The following is a 22,944-nucleotide window of genomic DNA, read 5'->3' on the forward strand; positions in this document are numbered from 1 at the left end:
CCCTATCCCCTCCTCTTATTCAGGACCGAGCACTCCTTCCAGCAAACAGACAGCAAGACCTGGTAGGGAGACTTCTAGTGCTGCCAGGTCTTGCTCTATTAAGGGAAAGTGAGGGGGCGGCCGACACCTCGCCCGGTCAGGGAAATCTTTTTATCTTCCTGCCGGCTTGTTCAGCAGCAGGCTCTCCTCTGTGGTGCCCCCAGGGAGCTGGTGGCCTGATGAAAGCGCCGGCCCTGCACCTGAGAGGAGTCAGGGGGGGCAGCCACGTTTCATGCTGCAGCCTTGCCGGTCCGGCGGCATTTCTAATGCTGGGGGCTGAAGGAGGAGGGAGGAGCATGTCTCTGTACCATGCTCCCTCGCGGTTCCTGTGCTGGGAATTGTGGGAACCGCGAGGGAGCATGGTACAGAGACATGCTCCTCCCTCCTCCTTCAGCCCCCAGCATTAGTGACAGGAGTGCCGCCGGACCGGCGAGGCTGCCACCCGGTCCGGCGGCTCCAGTGTGGAATGCGGCCGCCGGCCGGCCCCCTCAGAGTGTGTGCCACCGGACCAGCCACCCGGTGGCACATACATTCCCAGCGCAGCCCCCAGCTGCCGCGGCCCACCGGGAAATTTCCCGGTATCCCGGTGGGCCAGTCCGGCCCTGTCTACAGGCCTGGGTTTCTTTACCCCCCCTCACGCTGAAATTGTTGTTATAAATGTTTCTGTTGAGACCACTACATTTAGGACACTCTATCATTCTGGACAAAGTCTCCTACCAGAACTATAACAAGTTTTGATTAGCATTTATTTACGTTGGTGGGCTTACCACCTTTTAACATACTATTAAAAGTTATGTATTAATGATTTAGGGCACTCATTTCTTTCTGTTTTGTTCCTTACTACCTTGGTAGTCCCTTGAGGGTTATCCCCTGACCATTGAGTGCTTACAATAAGCTTCCTTTCCTCTTTTTTGTTCGCTTTTACATATATAATGACATACAGACATACATATATACATATATAATGACATACAGACATACATATCTACATACATAGACATACATGCATACAGACATACACAAACATACATAGACAGACATACATACGTAGACCTACATGCATGCAGTCAGACAGACATAGACATACACACAGACATGCATGCATCCAGACAGACATACAGACATACATACACAGACATACGGACAGACATGCATGCATACAGACAGACAGACAGACCTAGACATACATGCATACAGACATACACAAACAGACAGACAGACATGCATGCATAGACAGACAGACATACAGACACAGACAGACATACACAGACAGACATACACATACATGCATACAGACACACAGACATACATACATACATACACAGACAGACATACACATACATGCATACAGACAGACACACAGACATACAGACAGACATGCATGCATCCAGACATACATAGACATACATGCATGCATACAGACAGACATACATACATGCACAAACACAGCTCATTTTTCAGCCACCCTCCTGTCTCTCACCTTTTCTTTGCAGGAGGGTGGCTGGGGATGATGGGAGTCGGGGTGGCTCCCTCTTCACAGGCGCGCGTTCCTCCCGCGCGTAGTGAGCACTTGCAGCTGCTTATTTTTTTTTATTTTTTCTTTCAAAGGGGCCCGGTCGCGCTATACCGGCCACAGCGCTGACCGTTATGGTTGTCACCCCCTGATGGTGGCCCTGGTCGGAAGAAGTGGTAGCAGGGGGCGGCGCCTGGCAGATTCCAGATAAGAAGTAAAAAACACGGTTTGACTACTTACAACGAGTGGATGCTAGAACACTACTACCATCTTATCCACGACAGCACACGGTAGTAGTCATGGTGGTTGGATTGTTCACTTAAATATTCGTTAATGCATTATCAACATATGTATTACAAATAAAGAATCATCTGCAGCCTAGATCTTCCTTGGTAGTGGAACTGTAAAAGCATTCTCTGTATGTGGATGACACCTAGTGGAATGTTTAATAAATGCAAGTGTTTCGGTGTAAATATGGAGTGTAACTGACCTACCAGAACTGACTCCAGTTCTGATCTTGAAGTTGGTCTCTCTGAGAGCGTATAGCTAGGTTGTGGTGGCATTTCAGTGAATGTAAATTTAGTCCACGTGGCATATGTGTATGTTGTGTCAGTTAGTTAGCTACACGTAGCTAGGATACTGTCATCAATGCACTGAGCATGTGTAGGAATGCAGGAACTGAAATTGCACTTATTTCCTTTGTCTTGGATGGGCCATGTGGTTTGACCAGATGTACAAGTCTATATTCTGCTCATTGATTGGTTAAAGGTATATGTGGGTGTAGCTATTAATGGGAGGAGTTATAGTGCTATATAAGGAATGTACACCATGTGTTGGTCTCTCAGATATTTTTGGAACAGGAGTTCATCTGAGGCCCGATCGGTATGTTAATAAAGACTTCTTACTGCCTGAAGACCTGCATCCATTTCTCTGTGTTTGGCTTCTGTTAGTTTAATCGGTAACAAGGTGACAAAGTTTGGGAGGAAACTAAGCACGATAAAACTCCCCGTAGTGCAAATAGAAAAATTACTGTTATGCATCATCTGCATATCTCTTAAATTTGATTTTGAGAATTCTCCTTTGGGGCACAGAAACATGAGATATAGTTCTATTCCAACTCCCCACTATTTTTGCCAGGTGTTAAATTCTGTGAGCTTTGAAGCTGGTGTTTGGTGAGTGAGTACATTGGATTTTGTATGTTGTATTAATTAACCCCAGGAGCACCCTTGTAATATATGCATGTTCAGGTGATTGCATCCCTCTTAAATTGTGTATGTGTGTATATGTATATGTGTAGCCCAAAGTTATGGGAGTAGTTTTCCCCTACATACTCCCTTTTCCAGGGGGCATGTGATGTAGCATGGTGTTGTTGATCCCTTCCACTTCTCTCTTTAATGAATCATTAATTTTAGGCTATTTGTTCCCTTAGGTGAACCTCATTTTTCATACTAGCCCATATGACGGTTTTGGACCACCATAACTGACTTTAATTCTTTGAAACCTTGTTATCTTCAGCTTTTGTACCTGACTACTATTATATATAATATTTTTAAGTGTGTGAGTGTGTGTGTTTTTATTATTATTATTATTATTATTATTATTATTATTATTAAATTGGAGAGTTTCTTAAAGGAGAATTGTTACTACCCTGGACATTTTGCCATGCCAACAGAACTTGCCAAAATAGAGTTAGTTGGGCTAAATTAAATGTAAAACTGAGCAAGCATGAAGAGCAAATCAACTCATTATTTTTAAGTATACAACACAAAAAAAACAAAAAAAAAAAATGAACATGAATAGAAACAGAGAAAAAATGTTATTTGAAATCTGAAATAGCCACATTAGTTATTGGGGGTCAGGGAAAGGCAAAAGTTGACTTTTTTTTTATCATCGATAAAGAGCAAAAAAAGAAGCAATGTCTGTGGATATGGAAATCACTGTTACAAAAGCCTTATAGCAATGTGATTGGATGACACTGTATAAAGTACTACAGACATTAAATAAAACACTAGCCAGATGGCAATTATTGTTATTTGTACCAAAGGATTTGGATAAAGCAGATATTTTAAAAAGGATCAAAATCTCAGGCGTAGATTACAGACCTGTGAGCTTAACATCTGTGGTTCGAAAATTATTTGAAATGTTATTAAGGGATAATATTTGAGAACCGATTGTGAACAACGTGATTAGTGAGAATCAATCTGGTTTTACAAAGAATATATCATGTCAAACTAACTTAATTGCATTCTATGATGAAGTCCGGAGACATATATCATTCAGTAGATGTTACGCAGTGCCACAAAAAAACAAACATACTCTACAAATTGAACACTATGGATTGGACAAAAGTAGTACCTGCAATAATTTAGGGTTCTATCCTGGGCTCTCTTTAATCTTTTTATCAACAATCTTGATTTAACACTGAAACTCATAAATCAATGTTTGAAGATGATATAAATGTTAGGTAATACAGTCTGAGGTTAGTATTATGTCTCTACAGAGAGGTTTAGATAAATATCAGAATGGGCAGGGATGTGCACAAGATTCAATGTAGAGAAATATAAAGTTATACATTTTGTTATGTGGGATACATTTACAACACATACTTTGAAAGTATTTACGCATAAATAAAGACAGGTGACAATGTGCAGTATAAGCCAACAGTTGTAATGTTCTGTCATGTTTGAAAAATATACATCACATAATTAAATTTGAAAGGTTATAAAATGATTCACACAATGAATCAACAACAAATAAAGGCCCTATCTGGAATATAAAATGAAAATTTATGTTCAGAAAAATTTCCCTAGAGCAGAGCCCAGAATTCTTTTGTTATAATGTAAGAACAATATAGATCAGGGATTGACAACCTATGGCCTGCCCCCATAAATAAACAAAATCAGGAATAGGTTGCACCTAAAATTATTAATATATAAAACAATGATATTAAGTGATAATACAAAGCAGTAAAAAAAAAAAAAAAGTCAAAAAAAAAATAATAATGTCCAAGGCTAAAATAATAGAACTAAAAAAAAAAAAAAAAAAAAAGATAAAGTCCAAACTTTGAGGTGCAAATGGAACAACAGTCGAGACCTTTTGGAAATTATTTTCAATTGGGGTTAGAGTCAAAGACGACTTCAAATCTGAATCCATATAGAGAGAAGAACAGAAAAGAAACCACAATGGTGTAGTACGTCACAAACGAGTAATGCGTGACATACAGATCTTTATGATCTTACTCACATTTTATAGAGCTAATACAAGCTCTGGTTAGTTTGCATTCAGTGGTGTTGATCCCCCACTGGTAGTATAGTAGTGAGAATATGTCCAGCAGATATCTCAGCAATATGGTAACCCAAAAAGAGAAGAACAGGATGCAATAGTGTTCTCTGTATAAAATCAATTTAAAATATATAAAAGGTCTTACACTCACATTTAATTGAGCAGGACAAACTGCTCAATATATAAGGCGTAGGTGGTATAATTCCCACCTGGGATTCTTTAGTGAGGTTTCCCTTGAAGCTGTAGACAGGAGGTCAGGTAGATAAAATAGAGGTAATAAAAGTGGAACTAAGGGTGTATGGCACAAAGATAAAAGTAGCCAATAGTACAGTAAAATTTAAAATAAACCACAACGTGTTTTGCCAACACATGGCTTCATCAAGTGGTAACAAACATCGAACCTGGCACATAAGGTTATATATAGGAAATTACAATTCTAAATTTGGTGCCAAAATTCCGTCATCAAATGGTACAAAGTGTTGATAATTTTTTTTCAATAAATGAATGTATTAATACGATTAAATCTATGTATATTAAGAATCTGTTTAAGTTTATTGTTAAATATAATATGTTTATTACCTACTATAATTTGCTGTTTCAGAATATATTAATTTCACATACTATAAAATGTGCTGTTCAATAAGCCGCAAAACAAAATGCTATGTTCATGCTTGCAGCAGCTGTTGTGGCTCTGCATTCTCACTGTTACCCTAAGCACAAATAAAATAAAGAATTAAAAAAAAAAAAAGTTTTAATATAGTAAAGTAGCCGGTCACATGACGCAATTGTAAGTGCTGGGTCCCATGGGGTGTGTCCTCACTATGCCTCAAATCCTCATAAAATCATGGACATGCAGTTTGAGCAGGGACGGCACCAAGCTTAGAGCACTCCAGAAGGAAAGTTCAAAAAGCAATGTAGCTTCAGAGGGCCGCCAGCGGTGAAGAGTTGCAAGGAACAATGGTTTCAAGTCCTTGCTATACATAATACATGCTGAAGGCTGACACTCTGTGCATAACTACAGAAAGAGAAGGGGATGGGTTCAGTTCAGACATGATGCTGCCCATGAAGGCAAGACATTGAGTGCTCGCAAGGCATGTTAATAGGACTGTTTAGTGTGTGTGAGTATCTGCATGGGTCATTGCATGTGTGGGGGGATCACTGTATGTGAGTGAGTGTCTGCATGGGTCAGTATGTGTGTGGGTCTCTGAGTGTATGTGTTTGTGTGTATTTGAGTATGAGTGTGTATTTGTAAGATTGCTGAGTGTGTGAGAGAAGTTGTTTATGTGGGTCAGTGTGTGTGTGGGTCTCTGAGTGTATGTGTTTGTGTGTATTTGAGTATGAGTGTGTATTTGTAAGGTTTGCTGAGTGTGTGAGAGAAGTTATTTATGTGGGTTAGTGTTTGTGTGTGTGTGTGTATGGGTCAGTGTGTGTGTACGTGTCACTGAGTGTATCTGCATGAGCCACTAAATGTATGTGTGAGTGTATGTCTGCATAGGTCAGTGTGTGTGTTTATAGATTACTGAATATGTGTGTGGACATTTACTGAGAGTGATTGTGTACATGAATCATTGTGTGTGTATATATGAAATCAAGATAGCCGCACTCTCCTAAACATGCATATATTATAAGGGTGCCGCTGGGGCAGTTTAATACAACATACAAGATCCAGCACACTCACTCACTAAACAGCAACTTAAAAGCTCACACAATTCTATATATTCAAAAATGGGAGCCATCTACTAGTATTTTCATTTTTAGCCTCATAAATGAAGGGGGCCCTTGGTCAATTTACAGACATGGCATCTGGCCCTAATGCATTAAAAAAAGTTGCTGAACCTGATATAGAGCAGACAGCTTTAAAAAATAAATCTCTGAGGACCCGGGGCTTAATCTCTGCTATGCACATTTTGCGTATGGTTGAATTTTTTTCTACAGCCCTCAGTGGGCTGTTGACAAAGTGTCGAACAGACATAAAATGCATCCAGTCAAGACCGGCATTTGTTAAGGCCTGTGGTCCCCCCCCATGGGCTAGTAATAGTGGACATATAGTTTACTACCTGCTATATTTTAAATTTATTTTATAATGGAGTTTTTGAAACAATTAAAAAATACATATTTTCTTCTTATATTTTTGGCAAAGAATTCTTATGTGTGCAAGGTCAATTTGGAAGGGATCCTCTAAATGCACCGGACAGAGATACCACAGGGACATTGAGTCACACGTGCGCGGAGTCTAATTTTGCAAGAAATATAGCAAGACTAATTTCTGGGGTAAAGAAGGAAACTTTGCCACATAAGAAAAAGTTATAAAGTAAAGCAGCTTTTGAAATATGATCTTGGATCTTGTATTTCGCTTTTACGTTATTCACTGTTTGTGACATTCCAAGAGATAGTTACTGCTGCATGTAATAAAGGATAAATAGATAGTTGGCTGCTGCATGTGATAAAGGATAAATTTAATTTAATATTTTTGTATAAACTTAAAAAAAAATGCAATTTTAAAAAAAGTGCACTCCAAAGGTTCAATTTCAGGCAATTTATGGTCACCAGAATGTGCAAAGCAACGTTTCGACCAGTGTGGTCTTTATCAAGCTTGATAAAGGCCACACTGGTTGAAACGTTGCTTGATAAAGACCACACTGGTTGAAACGTTGCTTTGCACATTCTAATGACAATAAATTGCCTGAAATTGAACCTTTGGAGTGCCCTTATCCTTTCTTTTGAAGGATTACATTTGGGATTTGGTGCTGAACCCGGATCAGGTTGCACCCTGGTTCAAAGGTCGGAAGATTGAGTGCAGTTCCTGTGTTACATTGATAATAGCAGTGACAGGCATATCAAAGCAAACAGTGTCATGACATAGGATTAAACTGCACAATTTTTTATAAGTAAAAAGGATAGTAGTATTCATGCCAGAAGATGAGTAAGTATGGTTAGTAATACAAGTTTGTGTTAAACTGGCATGTGTGGTAGTCAAACAAAAGTAATAATAGCATGCTTCAACTTTTAGCTAGCTTATGATAGACATATCTGTTAACATGGATTTATGAGTAAGTAGTGAGATGTTCAGGCCATTTGTTCAGACATCACATTTCAGACTAGCAGCATCTAGGTAAGTATGATTATCAATGTTAGGCTATAATAATTGTAGCTTCTGGGTAAGGCCATGCATTATAAAAGGTAAAGACACTAGGTCAAATAAAAAGAACAACAAGCTGTGATACCACTGGGTAGAAACTATAGGACATAATGTGAAAAACAAAAAGGAGCATAAATCTCTGCTTATAAGACATGAGCTGTGATCACAGTGATGCTTCGCCAGCCGGGAGTCACCCGACACCTCAGGTAGGCCACAGTGTTAAGCCAGTCTCTGCGCAGGTGGATTTCTTCTCTCCATCTCCGCGCCATGCCTTTTAGTTGTGCTTTATATAAGCACAATACGCAATACCACAACTCTGCTTCTCCCCTAACCCAGGCTTTAGCGGGGGCCTTTGCCCTTTGTCCATGGATCCCCCTACTCAGGGTGGCAGGATCGCGGACCCGCAGGAGCTTCTGTGCACGAAGAACCTTTTGGGTAGGTGAACGGTGGGGTGGAGGTACTTCCACATGGGTGTCCCGCCCAGATGAAGGCCGTGCATCGGGTTGTCGGCTTGGGTTGGAAGTGCAACAGGCAAGGCAGAGGTGGTGGATCGGCTGTTTATGCGTTGCCAGAACTCCTGGCAAAGCTCCTCAAACCTAGTTTCAAATCTTTCCTACCATGTTTGTCCCGCCTGGATCTGTAAAGGCTTCAGCGCAGTGGCCATCTTGTACACACTGCACGATCATTAGTGTAGCAAGTAGCTATTGGAGGATTGCAGGGACATTAGCTCTCCCAATGGGGGATGAGATATTCCCCACCGGTCCAAAGGGGGAGGGGGTGCATCGGGGCTGTGGATCGTCCGCTGTGAGGAGGGCTCTCAGAACCAGGAGACTGGCCGCTTCTCCTGCACCTACCCCAGTAGGCGTCAGATCCAGGTAATGGTTAATTCCGCAGCAGCTCACGTAGAACAGGACCAGAAGCGGTGTGTGCAGGGTGTAAGTCTGCTTTCTGTGGGTTTGAGCCACGCTTGGAGAAATTTTCGTCTTGAAAAGCTTCATTTTAAACATAGTTTAAGCAAGAACAGGCAGGAGCTAAAGCTATGTGAAACCTGCCAGCATGGAACTCAAGCCCCCCCCCCCCCCCCCCAAAAAAAAACTTTTTAAATGTCAAATATATCATATACATTTAAAAATATATATTTTTCAAAATAAAAATTAATTTAAAAAGTGATCCAAAAATATTAAATCATTCTTATCCGAAAATATTAAATCAGTGCTTTAATGCTCAAGGGCGTTCCTCAAATGATTGGGTTTAAATGTTTTATGAATAGTTGTTTTTTGTTTTTTCCAGATCCATGTATGACTGCTACAATTTGGTCCTCAAGTCCTTCAGTCTTAGAATTGCCTTACAATTGCCTTTGACAAACATGTATTGGCTTTTAATTATATTCAGGATCCACTTCAGATATTGACTATTTTGTGGATCAAAATACCCATATTTCCTTCAGTTTTGGTTTGTGATTTTTTGCGCACAGCCCTAAATATGCGCAAGTCTGTATCTTACCAAAGAATATATTTTTTGTAAAAAAATAAATAAAAAACAGAATATCTTCAGAGGGTGATCATATTTTTCAGTATTCCTATCAACCTATATTTAAATCGAGGTAGAAGGGAGTAAACAACAATCTCTCTCCTTGCTAAAATTGAGTTAACTAGTTGTGTTAAACAAACGCTATACATTGCAAAAGAAAACACAGATGTTCGACAGTAAGAGGGTTATAGTTCTCCAAGACGTGTTTCCATGTCAACTTGATATGAGACGCTACTACATAAAGTGCTCACATCCAGGCTAACCAATGAATACCCTAGAGCCTAGAGTCCAATGTTAATTGTATCAAATGAGTAATGTCTCTATGTATGACTGTAACTTGAATCATTGGTTGTATAAAAAAAACAACCAAATACATGTAAAGGTTTTGAAATAAATTTGAAAGACAATTCTTACCTAAAACTACGAGTTATGTCTGTCCTTTTTACAACACAAGTACTACTGGTGGTTTAGAACATAAAAATTAACTCATCATTATTAAATGTCGAACCAGTTTTTCGCTGAATGGACAACATTTCTTATAAATTATTTTATATATCTACCAGTCCAGTTCTCATCAAACGTATCACGGTATCATGATCACTGAGTAAGTGACTATAGCTACTTTTATCTTCTTTCTAAAACAATCTGATTATTATTGCCCAAGGTTCTTCTTCAGAAATGTTAGATCAGAACGATATAACTAATTCATTGTCCATTGTTATATATTCTTTCTTATCATGACTAGGGTAATTGGGAGTTGGGAAGAGGCATTAAAACAATGTGGATTTTCTTATGTCTTATACTATCTTCAGAAAAATGAATATGAATTTTCTCTTTAAGGAGATAATTAGGTATTTGAATAGCTGCCTGGTCTCCATTGTCAAGTGTAACAATGGAAATTCTAACTAGAACTTACACTCTTTTTTTTTTTTTTTTTTAAATGCTTATTTAATTTGTAAGGTCAAATTCCTAATTATTTTCTGTACTTCTACAAAACTAGTACATTTTCTTTTTTATTTCAGTATGAAAATACATGCAACTACAAAACTTATAAATTGATTCAGAGGCATAATATGGCCCTTACATCGTATTGAGTTTCTTACTATTAAGGCTAAACACCCCAACACACAAACCACAGAACTATAGAGTATCCTACACTATACACCAATACTTACACTATGTAAACCCCCTTAATTTTGTTAGCAAATGTATATATTGGGAGAAACACCTATTTAGAAATAGCTTTTTCTCCCAGGTGTTAGTCACTGAGACATTGACCGACAAGGGAGAGCAGAAAACACCTCCCACAGGATGTCCTTCTGCTCACCCAAGCATAGCAACCACCGTGCATATGCTGTGGATGCTATGGAAACTACCTAGCTTGAGCTGCTGGCACTGGCTCGGGAGTATAGGAATAACGTCATAGAGGAGGCCCTGCATGAGGAGATGTACCCAAGCACGGAAAATCACTGAAAACCGGAGGAGGAGCAGGGCATGTCCCGGAGGTAGGTGTTATACGAAAAGTAACACCAACAAAGCTCAACGATAACTGAGCTGGAACGGGGGTAGAGGTGAATAAATCTCTATATTTTACATTGAATAGTTCATGTATCTTTGTGATTTATGATATATTCAATGTACATGGGAGTGATTTAAGGCAAGTTATTTATTTATTTTTTACAACACATTCACTTTCATTTAGGTTCTTGCAGTTAATAGAATTATGTTTCTGTTTTACCTTGTTGTACATCGGGTTTTTTTCTTTGCATTTGGTTTCTTACTTAATGGTGGTTGCTGACAGACAGTGTCAGCACCCTTTCCCAACCATACCTTGACAACAGTGTCGGATTAACATCACAAGCGTCTCCAGCCAAAGAATTCTCAAGTCCCCCTATTCCCCTTCCAAAAAAAAATAAAAAAATTGCTGTTTAAATATGATAAAATATCTTGTATATTTGTGTATATATTGAGTGTGTAGTGTGTGCGCATATGTAGCAGTGTGTGCAAATGTCTGAGTGCATGTTTATGTGTATGTGTGTAGAATGTGTCTGTCCCCTAAACTTGTCCCTCCATTCAATCATATCTGCAGATTCCTTCCCACCACATTTAGACATAGCCGAGATCCTTCTCCAGTCGTCTTCATTCTTGAGACCACAATCAACCATTTCCAACTGCCTTCTCCCTTGCCATTAGCCAAGCTTCCAGCTATCTTCCACCCTCTCCCTTTCATAGTTACATAGGCTCTGTCATGCCCGTTACCAGTAATTCCTGTCTCTTCCAGGTTGACGCAGCTTAGCCACACCTCCTCTCTGACGCGGTCTCATCACGCTACATAATGCGACCGCGCCAGACACAAGACGCTGGATTAATGAACGGCGTACCGTGGAACTTAACCGGCTGAAAATCTCTCTCTGCAACTTACCTGTGTACCGAATCGGACTGAAACTCGTCTAACCGCCTTCTCCTCTCCTCGACCACGGCTTGTATCTGACTCCTCTCGTCCTGTCCCCCAAAGAACCTTCCTGGAGGGGAACTCTGGAACCAAACTTCAGCCTCAGGAAGCTAAGTTAATCGTTTCATCTGTTATACGAACTTTTTCTCTCAAAGACTCCTGAGCACTTATCCTTAGGTCTGCTCTCAAGTCCTCAAATCAAATCTGCTGTAACCTGCTCTCTAAACTTCCAGGCTCCAGCTGATAACGTATCCTGCTAGCTTAAATCCTCATTCAATTCACTGTTGGTTTAAACTTCATTATAGCTTCATTCAATTGCCTTATTTCTTGCAAAAGCAACTATACTTGATTGCAATAAGGAAGCTGCTTGCCAATATTGAAGTATTTAAAGATACAGTACCTATTTTCTCCTTCAACCGAATAATTAAAGATACAGTACCGTATTTCCTATATTGTATTGCCAGTTCCTACATTATTCTCTATAAATCTAAATCTTCAACTAAATCCAAGGAAATCTGCAGTTGAGCTCCATCTCAATCTATGTAAACGTGACAGGCTCAAATGAGACATGTATCCATCGTGTTTCTCAACACTCATTTCTCAAATCTGTTTTTGCTGTTGATTGAAAAGAAGGCAAAAAAAAAAAAAACAGTCTGAAGCACTTCCAATTTTGCAACAAACTAGGAAAGAAATCATTCTTGACCCCTGAATGGCAGTCAGATATATCCTTGGATCAATAAGCTATTATCCCACTAATTAAAAATGATATCCCTGTATATTATGTTTTTGCTAGTATTAATGCAGTTGTTGTTTAAACATCTTTGTAGACTTTGATAAAACCTATTTAGGCAGATAATTCCACATCCTTATTGTTCTTACTGTAAAAAACCTTCCTTTGCCTCCAAGTAAATCTCCTTTCCTCCAGTCTAAATGTGTGATCTAATGTCCTATATATAATCCTGTTCATGTATAGATTTCCAGATAATGGTTTTTTTGGCCCAGAATATATTTCTTTAATGATATCATATTTCCTTTCTGCCGCTGTTTTTCCAAATTTAAGAGATTCAATTTGTTAACCTTTCTTCATAACTAAAATGCTCCAGTCATTTTATTAATTTTGTAGCCTACCTCTGCACTTTTTCTAGTGCCATAATGTCCTTCTTTTGAACAGGTGCCAAAGATTGCACAGCATATTCAGGGTGTGGTCCTACCAGTGATTTATAAAGAGGCAAAATGATATTCTCATCCCCAAAATTAATGTCCATATTTATACATGGCCATACCTCACTGGCCTTAACATCTGCCGGTTGACATTGCACATTGTTGCCTAGTTTGTTGTCTATAATAATTCCCAAATACTTCTTGTTTTTCCTAATTCACTACCATTTAGGGTATAAGTTTCTTGTGCATTATTTACCCCTAAGTTCATAGCTTTGCATTTTTCTACATCAAATTTAATCTGCCATTTGAGTGGCCAGTCCCCCAAACTATCTCAACTTCTCTGCAGCAAAGCAATGTCCTGCTCATATTGTATTACTTTACAGAACTTTGTGTCATCTGTAAACACTGAAACATGACTTTCAATGTCTATTTCAAGGTCATTTATAAATATGTTAAATAGAACATTGAGGAACACCACTTACCACTTTTGTCCAGCTTAAAATGTTACCTTTGACAACTCTATGTACTCTATCTTTAAGCCAATGTCCTACCCAACAACAATAATTTGCATCTAGACCAATTTCTTTTAGTTTGAAGACTAACCTATTGTGAGGAACCGTATCAAACACCTTGACAAAATCCAAGTAGATCACATCCACTGCAACACCCTGATCTATACCCCTACGTACTTCTTTGTAAAATGCAATAAGGTTAGTTTGACATGACCTGTGCTTCATAAAACCATACTCATTATTGCTAATCACAATGTTCTTCCCAATGAATCTCTTAATATTATCCCTTCATAACCTTTGAAATAATTTCCCAGCCAGAAGTTAAGCTCACAGGTCTATAATCTCCAGGCAAAGATTTTGAACCCTTTTTGAAAATGGGAGCCACATGTCCCTTTCTCCAATTCTTCAGTACATTCCTAAAAGAAAATAATCTTGAAATATTAAAATTAGAGGTTAACCCCTTAAGGACCGGACTGTTTTTGCGATGTTGTACATTTGCGACCAGGCATCTTTTTACACTTTTGTGGTGTTTGTGTTTAGCTGTAATTTTCCGCTCTCTCATTTACTGTTCCCATACAAATTATATATTGTTTTTTTCAGGACAAAAGGGGCTTTCTTTACATACCATTATTTATATAATCTCATGTAATTTAATTTAAAAAAAATGAAAAAATATGATGAAAAATTGAAAAAAATACATGTTTTTTGACTTTTATGTGAAAAATCTTTTACTCATCTACAAAAGCGAATGAAAAGAACTGCTAAATAGATTCAAAATTTTGTCCTGAGTTTTAAAATACCCAGTGTTTACATGCTTTTTGCTATTTTTTTTGCATGTTATAGGGCTATAAGTACAAGTAGGATATTGCGGTTTCAAAACATACATTTTTAAAATGTATCAATAGTGACATTGTAACACTATTATCTGTCATAAATCGCTGAATAACACCCCACATGTACATATTTTTTTTAAAGTAGACAACCCAGGGTATTCAATATGGGGTATGTCCAGACTTTTTTAGTAGCCACTTAGTCGCAAACACTGGCCAAAGTTAGCGCTCATATTTGTTTGTGTGTGAAAAAAGTAAAAAACTAAATTGAACGCTAATTTTGGCCAGTGTTTGTGACTAAGTGGCTACTAAAAAAGACTGGACATACCCCATTTGCAATACCTTGGGTTGTCTTCTTTCGCAAATGGTATGCCATCATGGGGGTAATTCTCATTCCTGGGCTACCATAAGCTCTCAAAGGCAACGTAACCAACCTGGCCATTTTCAATGTAAAAATATTTGACCCATATATTTGACCCTGTAACTTTCAAAAACGCTATAAAACCTGTACATGGGGGGTACTGTTATACTCAGGAGACTTTGCTGAACACAAATATTAGTGTTTCAAAACTGGAAAATGTATCACAACAATTATATCATCAGTAAACGTGCTGTTTGTGTGTGAAAAATGCAAAAAAAAGTCACTTTCACTGACAATATCATCGCTGTGATATGTTTTACTGTTTTGAATCACTAATATTTGTGTTCAGCAAAGTCTCCCGAGTAAAACAGTATCCCCCCATGTACAGGTTTTAGGGTGTCGTAGAACGTTACAGGGTAAAATACAGTGCTAGCAAATTAAATTCTCTGGACTTTCGGCCTGGGTTGGCAGGCAGGTCCCTTAAATTGCAATCAATAAAATAACTTAATTACCGTATATACTCGAGTATAAGCCGACCCGAATATAAGCCGAGGCCCCTAATTTTATCCCAAAAAACTGGGAAAACTTATTGACTCGAGTATAAGACTAGGGTGGGAAATGCAGCAGCTACTGGTAAATTTCTAAATAAAATTAGATCCTAAAAAAAATATATTAATTGAATATTTATTTACAGTGTGTGTATAATGAATGCAGTGTGTGCGTATGTGTGTGTGTATGAGTGCAGCGTGTGTGTATGAGTGCAGTGTGTGTATGAGTGCAGTGTGTGTGCATGAATGCAGTGTGTGTGTGCATGAATGCAGTGTGTGTGTGTATGAATGCAGTGTGTGAATGCAGTGTGTGCAGGGCCGGTGCAAGGATATTTGCCGCCGTAGGCAAAAAACATTTTGCCGCCCCCTCCCCCCCATATGTCCTGACTTCCCCTCCTCCTCCCTCAGTGGTCCTTACCTCCCCACCCCCGTGTTCCTTCACCCCCCCCCCCAGTGGTCCTGACTCACCCCTCCCCTAGTGGTCCTTACCCTCCCCTCCCCTAGTGGTCCTTATCCCACCCCCTCCCTCTCATAGTGGTCCTTATCCCCCCCCATCCCTCCCATAGTGGTCCATATCCCCCCCCATCCCTCCCATAGTGGTCCATATACCCCCCCCCTCCCTCCCATAGTGGTCTTTATACCCCCCCTCCCTCCCATAGTGGTCCTTATCCCCCCCTCTCCCTCCCATAGTGGTCCTTATACCCCCCCTCCCTCCCATAGTGGTCCTTATCCCCCCCTCCCTCCCATAGTGGTCCTTATACCCCCCTCCCTCCCATAGTGGTCCTTATCCCCCCCTCCCTCCAATAGTGGTCCTTATACCCCCCTCCCTCCCATAGTGGTCCTTATCCCACCCCCTCCCTCCCATAGTGGTCCTTATCCCCCCCCTCCCTCCCATAGTGGTCCTTATCCCCCCCCCTCCCATAGTGGTCCTTATCCCCCCCCCCCTCCCATAGTGGTCCTTATCCCCCCCCCCTCCCTCCCATAGTGGTCCTTATCCCCCCCCCTCCCTCCCATAGTGGTCCTTATCCCCCCCCCTCCCTCCCATAGTGGTCCTTATCCCCCCCCCTCCCATAGTGGTCCTTATCCCCCCCTCCCATAGTGGTCCTTATCCCCCCCCTCCCTCCCATAGTGGTCCTTATACCCCCCTCCCTCCCATAGTTGTCCTTATACCTCTTTTTTTTGTTATTATAAATTTTTTATTATTATTTCTTATTTTTTTATTATATTTTTTTTTTCGTCCCCCCTCCCTGCTTGATACATAGCAGGGAGGGGGGCTCCTTCCCTGGTGGTCCAGTGGCAGTTCAGTGAGGGGAGAGGGGGGCTGGCAGAGCTGTACTTACCTTTCCTGCAGCTCCTGTCAGCTCTCTCCTCCTCCGCGCGGTCTGTGCAGCTCCCTCTGTCAGCTCCCAGTGTAAGTCTCGCGAGAGCCGCGGCTCTCGCGAGACTTACACTGGGAGCTGACCCAGGTGCTGAACGGACGACGCGGAGGAGGAGAGAGCTGACAGGAGCTGCAGGAAAGGTAAGTACAGCTCTGCCAGCCCCCCTCTCCCCCCAGTCTGTATTATGGCAATGCAAATTGCCATAATACAGACTATGACTCGAGTATAAGCCGAGTTGGGGTTTTTCAGCCCAAAAAATGGGCTGAAAAACTCGGCTTATACTCGAGTATATACGGTATGTAAAAATATTACATAAATACGCACGTAGAATTTAAATATATATGCATATTTATATATTTGAAGTCTACGTGTATATTTATATAATTATTTATGTAATTTTGTATATGGACATATGAATAGTTCGTATTCTTTTTATTTATTTATATATACATAGATATATATATACAATTTCATTCTAAGTGTATTTTGATATAAATATATATATATATTAATATCAAAATACAGTTAGAATAACATTTCGTATAGATATATAATTTTTTAAAAAAAATTTATTATTATTTTTACGTTTCATTTAATTTAAATTACTTATTATTTGTATTTTATAATAATATATATATATATATAGTTATTATATATATTATATATATACGTGTGTAATTTAATTATAAGTGTATTTTTATATTAATATATGTACATATTAATATAAAAATACACTTAGCATGACATTATATATATGATATATAGACATATATTATATAGGTATAATATATGTCTATATATCATATATATATACACATATATAATAATATTTTTTTTTATTAACATTAACTTTATTTTATTTTTAGGATTTTACACATGCAGGGAGACTGCCTGTCAGCACAGACGGTCCCCCTGCAGGCAGACACATGGACACCTATTGTGACCATGTGGTCGCCCTGTTGGGCGATCACATGGCCCCAGGGGTCCTAATCCGCCATGGGGAGACTGTCTGGGCTGCAGGCAGTCTCCCCACAACGGGAGCACCGCTGATCGCCGCTGGGGGAACGACGGCGATCGGGTAAGTACATTTTAAATTTAGGACGGTTCAGGACCGTCGTCGGTCGGCAAGGGAAAAATGCCGATGACGGTCTTGAACCGTCTAGCGTCCTCAAGGGGTTAACTTAACTGAATACTTTCAGGCACTGGAGCTTTGTTTACATTTAGTCGCTGTAGCACCTTGTCTTGAGTCATCCAATCACAATTTTTCTGCAAATGTATTTTGCAGCAATCCCATTTGCAATCTACACCGCCATTTCCGTGCCTAGTTAGCCATGTTTGTAGTCCCCATGCCCCCTCTTCATTAGCCATATTTTCAGCCCCCAACATTACTCTACCTTTCCATTAGCCATGTTTGTAGCCCCCATGCCCTGTCTCCCTTTCATTAGCCACGTTTTCATCCCCTCTCCATTTCTATTTGCCATGTGTCCAGCCCCCTTATTGTTCATCGTGTTTGCAGCCCCCATCTCCCTCACCCTTTCATTAACCATGTTTCCATTCCCCCCACACTTTCATTAACCATTTTTCCATTCCCCCTCCCTTTCATTAACCATGTTTCCATTCCCACCTCCCTTTCATTAACCATGTTTCCATTCCCCCCACCCTTTCATTAACCATGTTTCCATTCCCCCTCCCTTTCATTAACCATGTTTCCATTCCCCCCTCCCTTTCATTAATCATGTTTCCATACCCCCCTCCCTTTCATTAATCATGTTTCCATCCCCCCCCTTTCATTAACCATGTTTCCATTCCCCCTCCCTTTCATTAACCATGTTTCCATTCCCCCCACCCTTTCATTAACCATGTTTCCATTCCCCCCACCCTTTCATTAACCATGTTTCCATTCCCCCTCCCTTTCATTAACCATGTTTCCCTTTACCCCTCCCTTTCATTAATCATGTTTCCATTCCCCCCTCCCTTTCATTAACCATGTTTCCATTCCCCCCTCCCTTTCATTAACCATGTTTCCATTCCCCCCACCCTTCCATTAACCATGTTTCCATTCCCCCCTCCCTTTCATTAACCATGTTTCCATTCCCCCCTCCCTTTCATTAATCATGTTTCCATTTCCCCCTCCCTTTCATTAACCATGTTTCCATTCACCCCTCCCTTTCATTAACCACGTTTCCATTCCTCCCTCCCTTTCATTAACCATGTTTCCATTCCCCCCTCCCTTTCATTAATCATGTTTCCATTCCCCCTCCCTTTCATTAGCCATGTTTTTGAGCCCCTTCTATCCCCTGTCACACATTGCCCTCCCCTTTGCTCAGTCCATTTTCTGTCTTCTCCCATTTTATCTGTCCCCATTTACCTATCTTCAGTACCTTTCTCTCCTTGCTCTTTGTTCTGTCTTCTCCCTGGGTTCCCGGGCCATGCAATCCAACTGGAGTTAGACAGCAGGAGTTCTAAGTATAACTCCCAGGTGGCTCACACTGTGCATGTGACATCACACAGTATCGGAGAGATGTGCTTGGAGCTTCTGGAAACTAACGCTACCTTCACTACAGCTGCATGGGATGAACCTTTATCTGTTCTCCCGGCAGTGGTCCGAGAGGGCAGGAGATAGTAGAGTAAGCGTCCCCATTAGACATGCGCCTGTAGACAGGTGCCTATTCTGCCTAATGGAAAATCTGGCCCTGCCTGACAAAGAAGTATTACCAGTTCTTATGGATTAATATATGAAGATATAGACTACAGTCTGCAGTTACAGACAAGAGTAGTCAGAAACCGTCAAAGTTCAAGGAGTACAGAAAAGTGGACGAATGGTAATCAAAGCCTTTCAATAATACTCATTTTTCAAATTACACAAATCTTTCCTTCTAAACTCCTATCATTACAATGAATTATTTTTGTTATATGATAAAAACTTATTTTTACTTCTATTTAATAGTTACAGTCTCTCATTTATGTTAAGTTAATTTTAAGAACCGGAAGACCTTCCACTGGTGGGAATCCTCAGTCTGCTACACCAAGATGCAAATGGCCAAATCAGGGTCTCCAGAAGTCAGGGCTGTTAGAAACACAGCTAAGTCAGAACCAGATAATATCCACCACAAGTCAAAACACACAGAGGAAAGAGGTATGGTTAGTGTGCCTTAAAATAACTCCAAGACCATTCTGATATGTCTGCCTCAAACATTATACAAAAACGTGTGTGGTTAATGTTGCTGTGATGCCATGGACTTCCCCAGTGTAAAAAAAAATGACACAGGGATCATTGCACATATATTAGGCATCAAATAGAGCGGTTCACATCACAAATGACGGACTGAGCCAATATGTATGCGTCAGCACCATAATGAGCCATGACAGTATCAAGAAAGTTTTATGGTGTTTAATTCCATAATATTATTTGTTTTTTCGGTTGGACTCCAGCCCTCTTTCCTCACCTTCTTACTGTGGTCTTTTGGATGATGTTCTCCTGAATTTGTAATCCCTCTTTGAGAGACATTATGTGGTCAGACTTAAATGCTTTAATTCCTTACTTTTCTTTACCCCTTCTCCCCTGATAATCCATAGGTCAAGCTCACTCAATTGTGAGATTTCTCTGTGTATTTTTTATCCTTTCTCAGGTCTCAAAGTTGCCTTAAGTTTCGATAAATTACTAATAATTTTTTTATCCTCCGATTTAATCTGATAAAGAATCAATTCTATATAATTTACTGACTGGTTGTGAGTGTTCGGTGTGTCTTATATTCTAGCTGTGAGTATATCCACTATTTTTTTAGTCTGGCATTGCATGAGCCTGAGTAATTAACTAAAGTGGGGATTGTTGGGAATTCAACACAAATTCAAAAAATTGCAAGCACAGTGTGTAACGGCACCCTGGTATAGCAGGGGTAAAAGCCGTTTGAGATATTCCCTTCCCGAATGCAAAGGCAGCTACCGAACACTCTAATCAGCCGAACAAGCTATCATACGAAATCCATACTCCAAACAGTCGAACAGGAAAACCATATGAATAATCCCCCCAAGTACGAGACGAGGCTCTGTATTGAGGGTCAAGCAGGAATCTGGTTTAACGTGGGCTACCTGCCTGGTATTTATGCAGGTCTTCCAACAGGTGTACACTCCCCTAGGGGACCTGGTGGAAAACTGTGACAAAGATGATACAGTAGCCAATCACAGTGTTACAGGCATAATCACTCCCCTTTAGCTGTATAGGACCCTCCTCTCTATCCTGGAGATAATTGGGAAGTAACTCAATTATCTCCGAGGATAGAGGCAAAACTCCATTTTGTACATGGTAATAAAAACACATAAAAATATATCATATAAAAACTACTGGGGCGTGGCCTGGCAGCGGAACGGAATGGCCGCATAAACCTCGAGCTCCTCCGACCAAGCCCGAAAACTGCTTACTATCTGCCGCCTCACCCAGTTATGGGAAAACACTCTAAACCAGGGAGTACCCCCAGACCCTCGGGGACCCGCCAAGCTCAGATGCATGCCTCCATGCGGCAGTTCCTGACCGCGACACCGGACCCGACCTCCCGGGCGGATCCGGAGGCCTACTCACAGTCTGAAGCCTCTACTCCCACCTCGCAGTCCCCTGAGAGAGGAGACCGCATGGCAGCCCCGCCACCGGACTGGCTAAGCCTCCTGAAAGAATTACCCACCCGGGCGGACCTGGCGACCGCCAACACGGCCCTTCAGGCATCCATCAGGGCAGACCTTCAACTAATGAGAGAAGACATACAAGGTATGGCGGACCGCATGGCCCAAATAGAGGCAGACCATGATAAACTGGCAGAAGCACAAACCTCCCAGACAAAGACCCAAGCTATACAATTGACCCAAATGCAGGCCATGGCACGACATATAGAGGACCTAGACAATAGGGGCCGCAGAAATAATATACGGATAAGGGGTCTACAGGAAGGGGAAGAGACCCCCGCGCAGCTAACGGGCCTACTCACGACTATATTTAATGGCCTCCTGGACCGCCCTGAAGGGACCCCCATAACATTTGTTAGGGCACATAGGGCGCTTAGACCCAGAGGCCCACCAGAGGCCCCGCCAAGAGATGTGATCTGCTGCCTGGAGGTCTACGCCCTGAAAGAAGAGATCCTACACGAGGCCCGCAACCGAAAGGAAGTCACACACAACGGACAACTGCTTCAATTGTTTCCAGACCTCTGCCCCGCCACCTTGGGATATCGCAGAGCTCTGAAACCGCTGACCAGAGCTCTGGCCAACCAGAACGTCAGGTACAGATGGACATTCCCGACAGGCCTTATTGCCAGCACTACCGGCGGCCCTCGACAGATCCGTACTGCACAAGATCTGAAAGATCTCACAGACGAACTCCATCTGCCCCCGCTTCAAATGAACTGGCCGGACCCACTCGACTACTATAACGGCCCTCCGCCACCACCACGGGGACAGCCACAATCACAGCGCCGACAGAGGACCCGGACGGAAACTGCGAGACCGGCCGGAGCAATCCACTAGCCGCGTCAAGAGACCACGAAGACGAAGAGGGGCCGGCGGAACACGTAACTATAACCGCATCCAACTAGGCCCTTGGCCACACAAACACACAGACAATACATAGGGTCACTGTTTTTTGAGTTTTTTGCTGCATTACTGGGGTGGGGGGGGGGTGGGGGGGCGGGGGACTTGCTATGCACCAGGGACTCTTCTTGAAACGGGACTACCGGGGCCTGGACTGATCAATGGGACACCTTGGTTGTTTGGGGAGGGGGATTTGGGGGGTGGACATGGAAGGGAGTGATGGTTGCCCCCCCCCCCCCCCCCCCCCTGAATTCGCAAACCAGAGAGGCCACCTCCTTTACCTGAGCTATTGGGCCCCATTCCCCTGTCCCTGCTTTTACCCCCCCCCCCCCCCCTCCCCAGGGCCCCCGCTGCCCGGGCCCGTGCCACGGTATACCTGGGGGTCCCCCACCCGAACCCCTAGACCAAAACGACACAGTTTCCAGACCCCTGGGCCGGGGTGGGGACATGCGGTGGGGGACATCCGAAGTACACAGACTATCCGAGACCGCCATGGCCACGCAGCCTAGGCCGGCCACCCTAGTAGTAACGGGATTCCCGAGGGAGGGGTCTCCCACATGATAATGACCGCTGAGGCTGGCAAGACAATCTCCTAGAGGGGCGAGGAAGGAGGACATAGGACGG

The sequence above is a fragment of the Pelobates fuscus genome, chromosome 6 (assembly GCF_036172605.1).
Source record: "Pelobates fuscus isolate aPelFus1 chromosome 6, aPelFus1.pri, whole genome shotgun sequence".
NCBI classification, from domain to species: Eukaryota; Metazoa; Chordata; class Amphibia; order Anura; family Pelobatidae; genus Pelobates; species Pelobates fuscus.